Source organism: Pseudophryne corroboree, chromosome 1, assembly GCF_028390025.1.
Source record: "Pseudophryne corroboree isolate aPseCor3 chromosome 1, aPseCor3.hap2, whole genome shotgun sequence".
NCBI lineage: Eukaryota > Metazoa > Chordata > Amphibia > Anura > Myobatrachidae > Pseudophryne > Pseudophryne corroboree.
In genome coordinates this window covers 145,437,322-145,449,955 of record NC_086444.1, presented here as the reverse complement: position 1 = coordinate 145,449,955, position 12,634 = coordinate 145,437,322, and the positions used below count along the sequence as shown (strand labels likewise).

General features: G+C 45.8%; 1 protein-coding gene and 1 pseudogene across 1 annotated transcript in view; both read right to left on the bottom strand.

The window, feature by feature from the left end:
* The window catches only part of CD180 (CD180 molecule), a 153,907-nt gene that overhangs the window by 44,310 nt on the left and 96,963 nt on the right, over positions 1 to 12,634 (bottom strand). The gene's annotated exons all lie outside the window — the stretch shown is intronic.
* LOC134942808 (5S ribosomal RNA) lies at positions 10,803 to 10,923 on the bottom strand (annotated as a pseudogene).

The window sequence follows — 12,634 nt, the reverse complement described above, 5'->3', positions numbered from 1 at the left end:
TTAATAAACCCATCATTTCAGCGACAGGGTCTGCCACACGACTGTGACTGAAATGACTGGTTGGTTTGGGCCCCCACCAAAAAAGAAGCAATCAATATCTCCTTGCAGAAACTGGCTCTACAGAGGCAAGATGTCCACCTCCTCCTCATCGTCCGATTCCTCACCCCTTTCACTGTGTACCATCCCCCTCCTCACAGATTATTAATTCGTCCCCACTGGAATCTACCATCTCAGGTCCCTGTATACTTTCTGGAGGCAATTGCTGGTGAATGTCTCCACGGAGGAATTGATTATAATTCATTTTGATGAACATCATCTTCTCCACATTTTCTGGAAGTAACCTCGTACGCCGATTGCTGACAAGGTGAGCGGCTGCACTAAACACTCTTTCGGAGTACACACTGGAGGGGGAGCAACTTAGGTAGAATAAAGCCAGTTTCTGAAAGGGCCTCCAAATTGCCTCTTTTTCCTGCCAGTATACGTACGGACTGTCTGACATGCCTACTTGGATGCGGTCACTCATATAATCCTCCACCATTCTTTCAATGGTGACAGAATCATATGCAGTGACAGTAGACGACATGTCAGTAATCGTTGGCAGGTCCTTCAGTCCGGACCAGATGTCAGCACTCTCTCCAGACTGCCCTGCATCACCGCCAGCGGATGGGCTCGGAATTCTTAACCTTTTCCTCGCAGCCCCAGTTGCGGGAGAATGTGAAGGAGGAGCTGTTGACGGGTCACGTTCTGCTTGACAAGTGTCTCACCAGCAGGTCTTTGCACCTCTGCAGACTTGGGTCTGACAGAAAGAGAGATACAACGTAGGCTTTAAACATAGGATCGAGCACGGTGGCCAAAATGTAGTGCTCTGATTTCAACAGATTGACCACCCGTGAATCCTGGTTAAGCAAATTAAGGGCTCCATCCACAAGTCCCACATGCCTAGCGGAATCGCTCCGTTTTAGCTCCTCCTTCAGTCCCTCCAGCTCCTTCTGCAAAAGCCTGATGAGGGGAATGACCTGACTCAGGCTGGCAGTGTCTGAACTGACTTCACGTGTGGCAAGTTCAAAGGGTTGCAGAACCTTGCACAATGTTGAAATCATTCTCCACTGCGCTTGAGTCAGGTGCATTCCCCCTCCTTTGCCTATATCGTAGGTAGCTGTATAGGCTTGAATGGCCTTTTGCTGCTCCTCCATCCTGTGAAGCATATAGAGGGTTGAATTCCACCTCGTTACCACCTCTTGCTTCAGATGATGGCGGGGCAGGTTCAGGAGTGTTTGCTGGTGCTCCAGTCTTCGGCACGCGGTGGCTGAATGCCGAAAGTGGCCCGCAATTCTTCGGGCCACCGACAGCATCTCTTGCACGCCCCTGTCATTTTTTAAATAATTCTGCACCACCAAATTCAATGTATGTGCAAAACATGGAACGTGCTGGAATTTGCCCACATGTAATGCACGCACAATATTGGTGGCGTTGTCCGATGTCACAAATCCAAACATGGAACGTGCTGGAATTTGCCCACATGTAATGCACGCACAATATTGGTGGCGTTGTCCGATGTCACAAATCCACAGGAGAGTCCAATTGGGGTAAGCCATTCTGCGATGATGTTCCTCAGTTTCCGTAAGAGGTTGTCAGCTGTGTGCCTCTTCTGAAAAGCGGTGATACAAAGCGTAGCCTGCCTAGGAACGAGTTGGCATTTGCGAGATGCTGCTACTGGTGCCGCCGCTGCTGTTCTTGCTGCGGGAGGCAATACATCTACCCAGTGGGCTGTCACAGTCATATAGTCCTGAGTCTGCCCTGCTCCTCTTGTCCATATGTCCGTGGTTAAGTGGACATTGGGTACAACTGCATTTTTTAGGACACTGGTGAGTCTTTTTCTGACGTCTGTGTACATTCTCGGTATCGCCTGCCTAGAGAAGTGGAACCTAGAGGGTATTTGGTACCAGGGACACAGTACCTCAAGCAATACTCTAGTTCCCTGTGAATTAACAGTGGATACCGGAAACAGGTTTAACACCACCCAGGCTGCCAAGGCCTGAGTTATCCGCTTTGCAGCAGGATGACTGCTGTGATATTTCATCTTCCTCGCAAAGGACTGTTGGACAGTCAATTGCTTACTGGAAGTAGTACAAGTGGTCTTCCGACTTCCCCTCTGGGATGACGATCGACTCCCAGCTGCAACAACAGCAGCGCCAGCAGCAGTAGGTGTTACACTCAAGGATGCATCGGAGGAATCCCAGGCAGGAGAGGACTCGTCAGACTTGACAGTGACATGGCCTGCAGGACTATTGGCGTTCCTGTCTAAGGAGGAAATTGACACTGAGGGAGTTGGTGGTGTGGTTTGCAGGAGCTTGGTTACAAGAGGAAGGGATTTAGTTGTCAGTGGACTGCTTCCGCTGTCACCCAAAGTTTTTGAACTTGTCAATGACTTCTGATGAATGCTCTCCAGGTGACGTATAAGGGAGGATGTTCCTAGGTGGTTAGCGTCCTTACCCCTACTTATTACAGCTTGACAAAGGCAACACACGGCTTGACAAATGTTGTCCGCATTTCTGTTAAAATAATTCCACACCGACGAGGTGATTTTTTTTTGTAATTTGACCAGGCATGTCAATGGCCATATTCGTCCCACGGACAACTAGAGATGAGCGGGTTCGGTTCCTCGGAATCCGAACCTCCCCGAACTTCAGCCTTTTTACACGGGTCCGAGGCAGACTCGGATCTTCCCGCCTTGCTCGGCTAACCCGAGCGCGCCCGAACGTCATCATCCCGCTGTCGGATTCTCGCAAGGCTCGTATTCTATCGCGAGACTCGGATTCTATATAAGGAGCCGCGCGTCGCCGCCATTTTCACACGTGCATTGAGATTGATAGGGAGAGGACGTGGCTGGCGTCCTCTCCGTTAGAATAGATAGAGACACTTGAGTTGATTACTTAGTAATTTTGGGGAGCATTAGGAGTACTCAGAGTGCAGAGTTTTGCTGATAGTTACTAGTGACTGACCACCACCAGTTTTATTTATTATTTAATATAATCCGTTCTCTGCCTGAAAAAAAACGATACACAGTCACATACCATATCTGTGCTCAGTCTCAGTGTGCTGCATGATAATATCATCTATATGTATATCTGACTGTGCTGAGTGCTCACTGCTCACACAGCTGAATTGTGGGGGAGACTGGGGTGCAGTTATAGCAGGAGTACAGTGCACACTTTTGCTGCCAGTGTGACTGACCAGTGACCACCAGTATATTGTCTGCCTGAAAAAGTTAAACACTCCTGTGGTGTTTTTTTTATTTATTCTATAAACGCATTCTGCTGACAGTGTACAGCAGGTCCGTCATTCATTATATTATATAAATATTTACCTGCAGTAGTGTTATATTTTTTTTGTTCATCTCTATCATCTTTATCATCTCTATATTAGCAGACGCAGTACGGTAGTCCACGGCTGTGGCTACCTCTGTGTCGTCAGTGTTCGTCCATAATTGTATACCTACCTGTGGTGGGGTTTTTTTTTCTATCTTCTTCATACTAGTAGTTTAGGAGTCTGCTGACAGTGTCCAGCAGGTCCGTCATTATATTATATATACCTGCAGTAGTGCTATATATATATTTTTTATATCATTATCATGTCTATACTAGCAGATGCAGTACGGTAGTCCACGGCTGTAGCTACCTCTGTGTCGTCAGTGCTCGTCCATAATTGTATACCTACCTGTGGTGGGTTTTTTTTTCTATCTTCTTCATACTAGTAGTTTAGGAGTCTGCTGACAGTGTCCAGCAGGTCCGTCATTATATTATATATACCTGCAGTAGTGATATATATATATTTTTTATATCATTATCATCTCTATACTAGCAGACGCAGTACGGTAGTCCACGGCTGTAGCTACCTCTGTGTTGTCAGTGCTCGTCCATAATTGTATACCTACCTGTGGTGGGGTTTTTTTTTCTATCTTCTTCATACTAGTAGTTTAGGAGTCTGCTGACAGTGTCCAGCAGGTCCGTCATTATATTATATATACCTGCAGTAGTGATATATATATATTTTTTATATCATTATCATCTCTATACTAGCAGACGCAGTACGGTAGTCCACGGCTGTAGCTACCTCTGTGTCGTCAGTGCTCGTCCATAATTGTATACCTACCTGTGGTGGGTTTTTTTTTTCTATCTTCTTCATACTAGTAGTTTAGGAGTCTGCTGACAGTGTCCAGCAGGTCCGTCATTATATTATATATACCTGCAGTAGTGATATATATATATTTTTTATATCATTATCATCTCTATACTAGCAGACGCAGTACGGTAGTCCACGGCTGTAGCTACCTCTGTGTTGTCAGTGCTCGTCCATAATTGTATACCTACCTGTGGTGGGTTTTTTTTTCTATCTTCTTCATACTAGTAGTTTAGGAGTCTGCTGACAGTGTCCAGCAGGTCCGTCATTATATTATATATACCTGCAGTAATGATATATATATTTTTTTTATATCATTATCATCTCTATACTAGCAGACGCAGTATGGTAGTCCACGGCTGTAGCTACCTCTGTGTCGTCAGTGCTCGTCCATAATTGTATACCTACCTGTGGTGGGTTTTTTTTTTCTATCTTCTTCATACTAGTAGTTTAGGAGTCTGCTGACAGTGTCCAGCAGGTCCGTCATTATATTATATATACCTGCAGTAGTGATATATATATATATTTTATATCATTATCATCTCTATACTAGCAGACGCAGTACGGTAGTCCACGGCTGTAGCTACCTCTGTGTCGTCAGTCACTCGTCATCCATAAGTATACTAGTATCCATCCATCTCCATTGTTTACCTGAGGTGCCTTTTAGTTGTGCCTATTAAAATATGGAGAACAAAAATGTTGAGGTTCCAAAAATAGGGAAAGATCAAGATCCACTTCCACCTCGTGCTGAAGCTGCTGCCACTAGTCATGGCCGAGACGATGAAATTCCATCAACGTCGTCTGCCAAGGCCGATGCCCAATGTCATAGTACAGAGCATGTAAAATCCAAAACACAAAATATCAGTAAAAAAAGGACTCAAAAATCTAAAATAAAATCGTCGGAGGAGATGCGTAAACTTGCCAATATGCCATTTACCACACGGAGTGGCAAGGAACGGCTGAGGCCCTGGCCTATGTTCATGGCTAGTGGTTCAGCTTCACATGAGGATGGAAGCACTCAGCCTCTCGCTAGAAAAATGAAAAGACTTAAGCTGGCAAAAACACAGCAAAGAACTGTGCGTTCTTCGAAATCACAAATCCACAAGGAGAGTCCAATTGTGTCGGTTGCGATGCCTGACCTTCCCAACACTGGACGTGAAGAGCATGCGCCTTCCACCATTTGCACGCCCCCTGCAAGTGCTGGAAGGAGCACCCGCAGTCCAGTTCCTGATAGTCAGATTGAAGATGTCAGTGTTGAAGTACACCAGGATGAGGAGGATATGGGTGTTGCTGGCGCTGGGGAGGAAATTGACAAGGAGGATTCTGATGGTGAGGTGGTTTGTTTAAGTCAGGCACCCGGGGAGACACCTGTTGTCCGTGGGAGGAATATGGCCATTGACATGCCTGGTGAAAATACCAAAAAAATCAGCTCTTCGGTGTGGAAGTATTTCAACAGAAATGCGGACAACATTTGTCAAGCCGTGTGTTGCCTTTGTCAAGCTGTAATAAGTAGGGGTAAGGACGATAACCACCTCGGAACATCCTCCCTTATACGTCACCTGCAGCGCATTCATCATAAGTTAGTGACAAGTTCAAAAACTTTGGGCGACTGTGGAAGCAGTCCACTGACCAGTAAATCCCTTCCTCTTGTAACCAAGCTCACGCAAACCACCCACCAACTCCCTCAGTGTCAATTTCCTCCTTCCCCAGGAATGCCAATAGTCCTGCAGGCCATGTCACTGGCAATTCTGACGAGTCCTCTCCTGCCTGGGATTCCTCCGATGCATCCTTGCATGTAACGCCTACTGCTGCTGGCGCTGCTGTTGTTGCTGCTGGGAGTCGATGGTCATCCCAGAGGGGAAGTCGTAAGACCACTTTTACTACTTCCACCAAGCAATTGACTGTCCAACAGTCCTTTGCGAGGAAGATGAAATATCACAGCAGTCATCCTGCTGCAAAGCGGATAACTGAGGCCTTGGCATCCTGGGCGGTGAGAAACGTGGTTCCGGTATCCATCATTACTGCAGAGCCAACTATAGACTTGATTGAGGTACTGTGTCCCCGGTACCAAATACCATCTAGGTTCCATTTCTCTAGGCAGGCGATACCGAAAATGTACACAGACCTCAGAAAAAGACTCACCAGTGTCCTAAAAAATGCAGTTGTACCCAATGTCCACTTAACCACGGACATGTGGACAAGTGGAGCAGGGCAGACTCAGGACTATATGACTGTGACAGCCCACTGGGTAGATGTATTGACTCCCGCCGCAAGAACAGCAGCGGCGGCACCAGTAGCAGCATCTCGCAAACGCCAACTCTTTCCTAGGCAGGCTACGCTTTGTATCACCGCTTTCCAGAATACGCACACAGCTGAAAACCTCTTACGGCAACTGAGGAAGATCATCACAGAATGGCTTACCCCAATTGGACTCTCCTGTGGATTTGTGGCATCGGACAACGCCAGCAATATTGTGTGTGCATTAAATATGGGCAAATTCCAGCACGTCCCATGTTTTGCACATACCTTGAATTTGGTGGTGCAGAATTATTTAAAAAACGACAGGGGCGTGCAAGAGATGCTGTCGGTGGCCAGAAGAATTGCGGGACACTTTCGGCGTACAGGTACCACGTACAGAAGACTGGAGCAACACCAAAAACGCCTGAACCTGCCCTGCCATCATCTGAAGCAAGAAGTGGTAACGAGGTGGAATTCAACCCTCTATATGCTTCAGAGGTTGGAGGAGCAGCAAAAGGCCATTCAAGCCTATACAACTGACCACGATATAGGAGGTGGAATGCACCTGTCTCAAGCGCAGTGGAGAATGATTTCAATGTTGTGCAAGGTTCTGCAACCTTTTGAACTTGCCACACGTGAAGTCAGTTCAGACACTGCCAGCCTGAGTCAGGTCATTCCCCACATCAGGCTTTTGCAGAAGAAGCTGGAGACATTGAAGGAGGAACTAACACTGAGCGATTCCACTAGGCATGTGGGACTTGTGGATGGAGCCCTTAAGTCGCTTAACAAGGATTCACGGGTGGTCAATCTGTTGAAATCAGAGCACTACATTTTGGCCACCGTGCTCGATCCTAGATTTAAAACCTACCTTGGATCTCTCTTTCCGGCAGACACAAGTCTGCAGGGGTTCAAAGAACTGCTGGTGAGAAAATTGTCAAGTCAAGCGGAACGCGACCTGTCAACATCTCCTCCTTCACATTCTCCCGCAACTGGGGGTGCGAGAAAAAGGCTCAGAATTCCGAGCCCACCCGCTGGTGGTGATGCAGGGCAGTCTGGAGCGACTGCTGATGCTGACATCTGGTCCGGACTGAAGGACCTGCCAACGATTACGGACATGTCGTCTACTGTCACTGCATATGATTCTCTCACCATTGAAAGAATGGTGGAGGATTATATGAGTGACCGCATCCAAGTAGGCACGTCAGACAGTCCGTACGTATACTGGCAGGAAAAAGAGGCAATTTGGAGGCCCTTGCACATCTGGCTTTATTCTACCTAAGTTGCCCTCCCACAAGTGTGTACTCCGAAAGAGTGTTTAGTGCCGCCGCTCACCTTGTCAGCAATCGGCGTACGAGGTTACTTCCAGAAAATGTGGAGAAGATAATGTTCATTAAAATGAATTATAATCAATTCCTCCATGGAGACATTCACCAGCAGCAATTGCCTCCACAAAGTACACAGGGAGCTGTGATGGTGGATTCCAGTGGGGACGAATTGATAATCTGTGAGGAGGGGGATGTACACGGTGATGAATCGGAGGATGATGATGAGGTGGACATCTTGCCTCTGTAGAGCCAGTTTGTGCAAGGAGAGATTAATTGCTTCTTTTTTGGTGGGGGTCCAAAGCAACCCGTCATTTCAGTCACAGTCGTGTGGCAGACCCTGTCACTGAAATGATGGGTTGGTTAAAGTGTGCATGTCCTGTTTATACAACATAAGGGTGGGTGGGAGGGCCCAAGGACAATTCCATCTTGCACCTCTTTTTTCTTTCATATTTCTTTGCGTCATGTGCTGTTTGGGGAGTGTTTTTTGGAAGGGCCATCCTGCGTGACACTGCAGTGCCACTCCTAGATGGGCCAGGTGTTTGTGTCGGCCACTAGGGTCGCTTATCTTAGTCACACAGCTACCTCATTGCGCCTCTTTTTTTTCTTCTTTGCGTCATGTGCTGTTTGGGGAGTATTTTTTGGAAGGGCCATCCTGCGTGACACTGCAGTGCCACTCCTAGATGGGCCAGGTGTTTGTGTCGGCCACTAGGGTCACTTATCTTAGTCACACAGCTACCTCATTGCGCCTCTTTTTTTCTTCTTTGCGTCATGTGCTGTTTGGGGAGTATTTTTTGGAAGGGCCATCCGGCCTGACACTGCAGTGCCACTCCTAGATGGGCCAGGTGTTTGTGTCGGCCACTAGGGTCGCTTAGCTTACTCACACAGCTACCTCATTGCGCCTCTTTTTTTCTTTGCGTCATGTGCTGTTTGGGGAGTGTTTTTTGGAAGGGCCATCCTGCGTGACACTGCAGTGCCACTCCTAGATGGGCCAGGTGTTTGTGTCGGCCACTAGGGTCACTTATCTTAGTCACACAGCTACCTCATTGCGCCTCTTTTTTTCTTCTTTGCGTCATGTGCTGTTTGGGGAGTATTTTTTGGAAGGGCCATCCGGCCTGACACTGCAGTGCCACTCCTAGATGGGCCAGGTGTTTGTGTCGGCCACTAGGGTCGCTTAGCTTACTCACACAGCTACCTCATTGCGCCTCTTTTTTTCTTTGCGTCATGTGCTGTTTGGGGAGTGTTTTTTGGAAGGGCCATCCTGCGTGACACTGCAGTGCCACTCCTAGATGGGCCAGGTGTTTGTGTCGGCCACTAGGGTCACTTATCTTAGTCACACAGCTACCTCATTGCGCCTCTTTTTTTTCTTCTTTGCGTCATGTGCTGTTTGGGGAGTATTTTTTGGAAGGGCCATCCGGCCTGACACTGCAGTGCCACTCCTAGATGGGCCAGGTGTTTGTGTCGGCCACTAGGGTCGCTTAGCTTACTCACACAGCTACCTCATTGCGCCTCTTAATTTCTTTGCATCATGTGCTGTTTGGGGAGTGTTTTTTGGAAGGGCCATCCTGCGTGACACTGCAGTGCCACTCCTAGATGGGCCAGGTGTTTGTGTCGGCCACTTGGGTCGCTGAGCTTAGTCATCCAGCGACCTCGGTGCAAATTTTAGGACTAAAAATAATATTGTGAGGTGTTCAGAATAGACTGAAAATGAGTGGAAATTATGGTTATTGAGGTTAATAATACTTTGGGATCAAAATGACCCCCAAATTCTATGATTTAAGCTGTTTTTTAGGGTTTTTTGAAAAAAACACCCGAATCCAAAACACACCCGAATCCGACAAAAAAAATTCGGTGAGGTTTTGCCAAAACGCGTTCGAACCCAAAACACGGCCACGGAACCGAACCCAAAACCAAAACACAAAACCCGAAAAATTTCCGGTGCACATCTCTACGGACAACAGGTGTCTCCCTGGGTGCCTGACTTAAACAAACCACCTCACCATCAGAATCCTCCTTGTCAATTTCCTCCTCAGCGCTAGCAACACCCATATCCTCATCCTGGTGTACTTCAACAGTGACATCTTCAATTTGACCATCAGGAACTGGACTGCGGGTGCTCCTTCCAGCACTTGCAGGGGGTGTGCAAATGGTGGAAGGAGCCACCTCTTCCCGTCCAGTGTTGGGAAAGTCAGGCATCGCAACCGACACAATTAGACTCTCCTTGGGGATTTGTGATTTAGAAGAACGCACAGTTCTTTGCTGTGCTTTTGCCAGCTTAAGTCTTTTCATTTTTCTAGTGGGAGTATGAGTGCTTCCATCCTCATGTGAAGCTGACCCACTAGTCATGAGGAACATAGGAGAGGGCCTCAGCCGTTCCTTGCCACTCCGTGTCGTAAATGGCATATTGGCAAGTTTACGCTTCTCCTCAGATGCTTTTAATTTAGATTTTTGGGTCATTTTACTGAACTTTTGTTTTTTGGATTTTACATGCTCTCTACAATGACATTGGGCATCGGCCTTGGCAGACGACGTTGATGGCATTTCATCGTCTCAGCCATGACTAGTGGCAGCAGCTTCAGCACGAGGTGGAAGTGGATCTTGATCTTTCCCTATTTTATAGTGAGAACATGAAAAAAAGAAGAAAGAAGACTCTTGTTGGGAAGCACTCAATATACAGATAACGTTGTACGACTAAATGTCACAAAAACTAACTAAAATACAATATTTTATTAATTCTCTTTAAAATCAATTATTGAGGAGTTCAATGGGTGCCGATGTTTATTAAATGGTGACATTGCGAAAATATAAAGAGAAATATATAAATTGTAAGGTACAAATACCTAATTCAGGCCGAAGTGGGTATGTCTATAGTGTTGTTAGTAATCACACTCCAACTGTAGGACAACCTGTGATAATAAATTGCTCACTTATTGAAAATATGACCATCATTTATAAGCTGCTATATATCCCAAATGGGAATTTTAATCCTAGCAGATAGTTGAATCATAGGTCATAACTGAGGTGTAATACAATGCTCTGTATTGGTGACAGATGGGTGGCAAATATTTGCAGTACCAGGGTGTTCCTTGGTAGTCTCCTATCCAAGTACTTAACCCGGCCCTCCACTGCTTGGCTTCCAAGATCAGATGAGATTGGGCATCTCCAGCGGGGTATGACCGCAGACCTTATGCTCACCCTTGTCACACTGTGGCCACAATTGGGCACAGACAGGAGCCAATTTACGTTGTTATATGAGCCACAGGTATCGATACAGCTGATTTGATAAAGAAATCAAAATTTTTTATCATAAATGATAAGGTATAACAAAAGATTAAGTACCCATCTGGATTTTCACGGCTTAGTTAGTCGCAGTATCAGTAGGAATAAAACCTCTCAGCTGCACAGTTTATCATATATATGAAAATAAAACATTAGATCAAAATGATGGTATTTTTAACTGTGCAGGAAAGGGAAACCTCCAAATTTGGTCTCCAAAACAGTAATGAAAGTATGATATTACACTTTGAATTATCAAAGAAGCAGGGAAACACAAACAATGAAATCTTCAGCTCTCAGAAATTATTCTCAAGTAATAGAAAAATAATGATAAATTGACACAGAGTGTTTTCTATATGATATGTGTCTTCAGGAAATACTGGGATAATTATGGGTTTCTGCCATGTAAAAGAGAGAGAGAGAAGGCGTTTATGTGCTGGATAAGGTCAAAAAAATGGCAGACGTATCCACATCCGCTTTTTTGATAGAAATATAGACCTCAAAAGGGTTGCATTAATTCCCTTGCTGGCGATAACTGACTGTCAATAGTATAGTCTATGCACCATGTGGGTAAGGTATTTGTAAATACCGGTCCGTGCAATGACAATGCACTGGTGCACAGAGACACATGTATTGAAAATGCACTGGTGCACAGAGACACATGTATAAACCAAACCTGGTGTATGTTCATAAAGTTCTAGTCCTACTTGATATACTGGGGGAGATCCTGGTATGAGGAAGGTGCCGGCCGCGTCTGCCCGCGTCCTGTCTGCTGCCGAGCTCCGGCCGCACTGTACTTCCTGTTTGGCTGGTTCCCTTGGCGACGGACTTTGCCGAGAACGGCTCGTTGCGGTCACGTGTGCGCACCACGTGACCGTGAGGATGCAGTCTCCTTCCTCTTTTTTTTTATCGAGTGCTTCCCAACAAGAGTCTTCTTTCTTCTTTTTTTCATGTTCTCACTATGAATAACTGACTCGGGGGAGCACCACTGATGGGTAGCTTTTTTGATACATAAAAATAAGGAATGTGTTACCTTAAGTATCTGCTCCCTAAAATAAGGATTTGAACCTTAAATTTATTTATCAGTTTATACAGATAACCATCATTATACATATACATCAATTATACCAGTGCGGTTTCCAATTTTTCTGTTTCTCTTTCCCTATTTTACCCTCCACATTTTTGTTCTCCATTTTTTAATGTGTGGAATTATATGCCAGTAATATATCAATAGCAATGGCCTACTGTACCGTACTGCTATATATTATATACTGGTGGTCAGCAAAATTATGCACTGTCCTCCTACTATATATACTGCGCACAACAACTAAAATGCACCACAGGCATGGATGTATAGTATACTTGACGACACAGAGGTAGGTAGAGCAGTGGCCTACTGTACCGTACTGCTATATATTATATACTGGTGGTCAGCAAAATTATGCACTGTCCTCCTACTATATATACTGCGCACAACAACTAAATGCACCACAGGTATGGATGGATAGTATACTTGACGACACAGAGGTAGGTAGAGCAGTGGCCTACTGTACCGTACTGCTATATATTATATACTGGTGGTCAGCAAAATTATGCACTGTCCTCCTACTATATATACT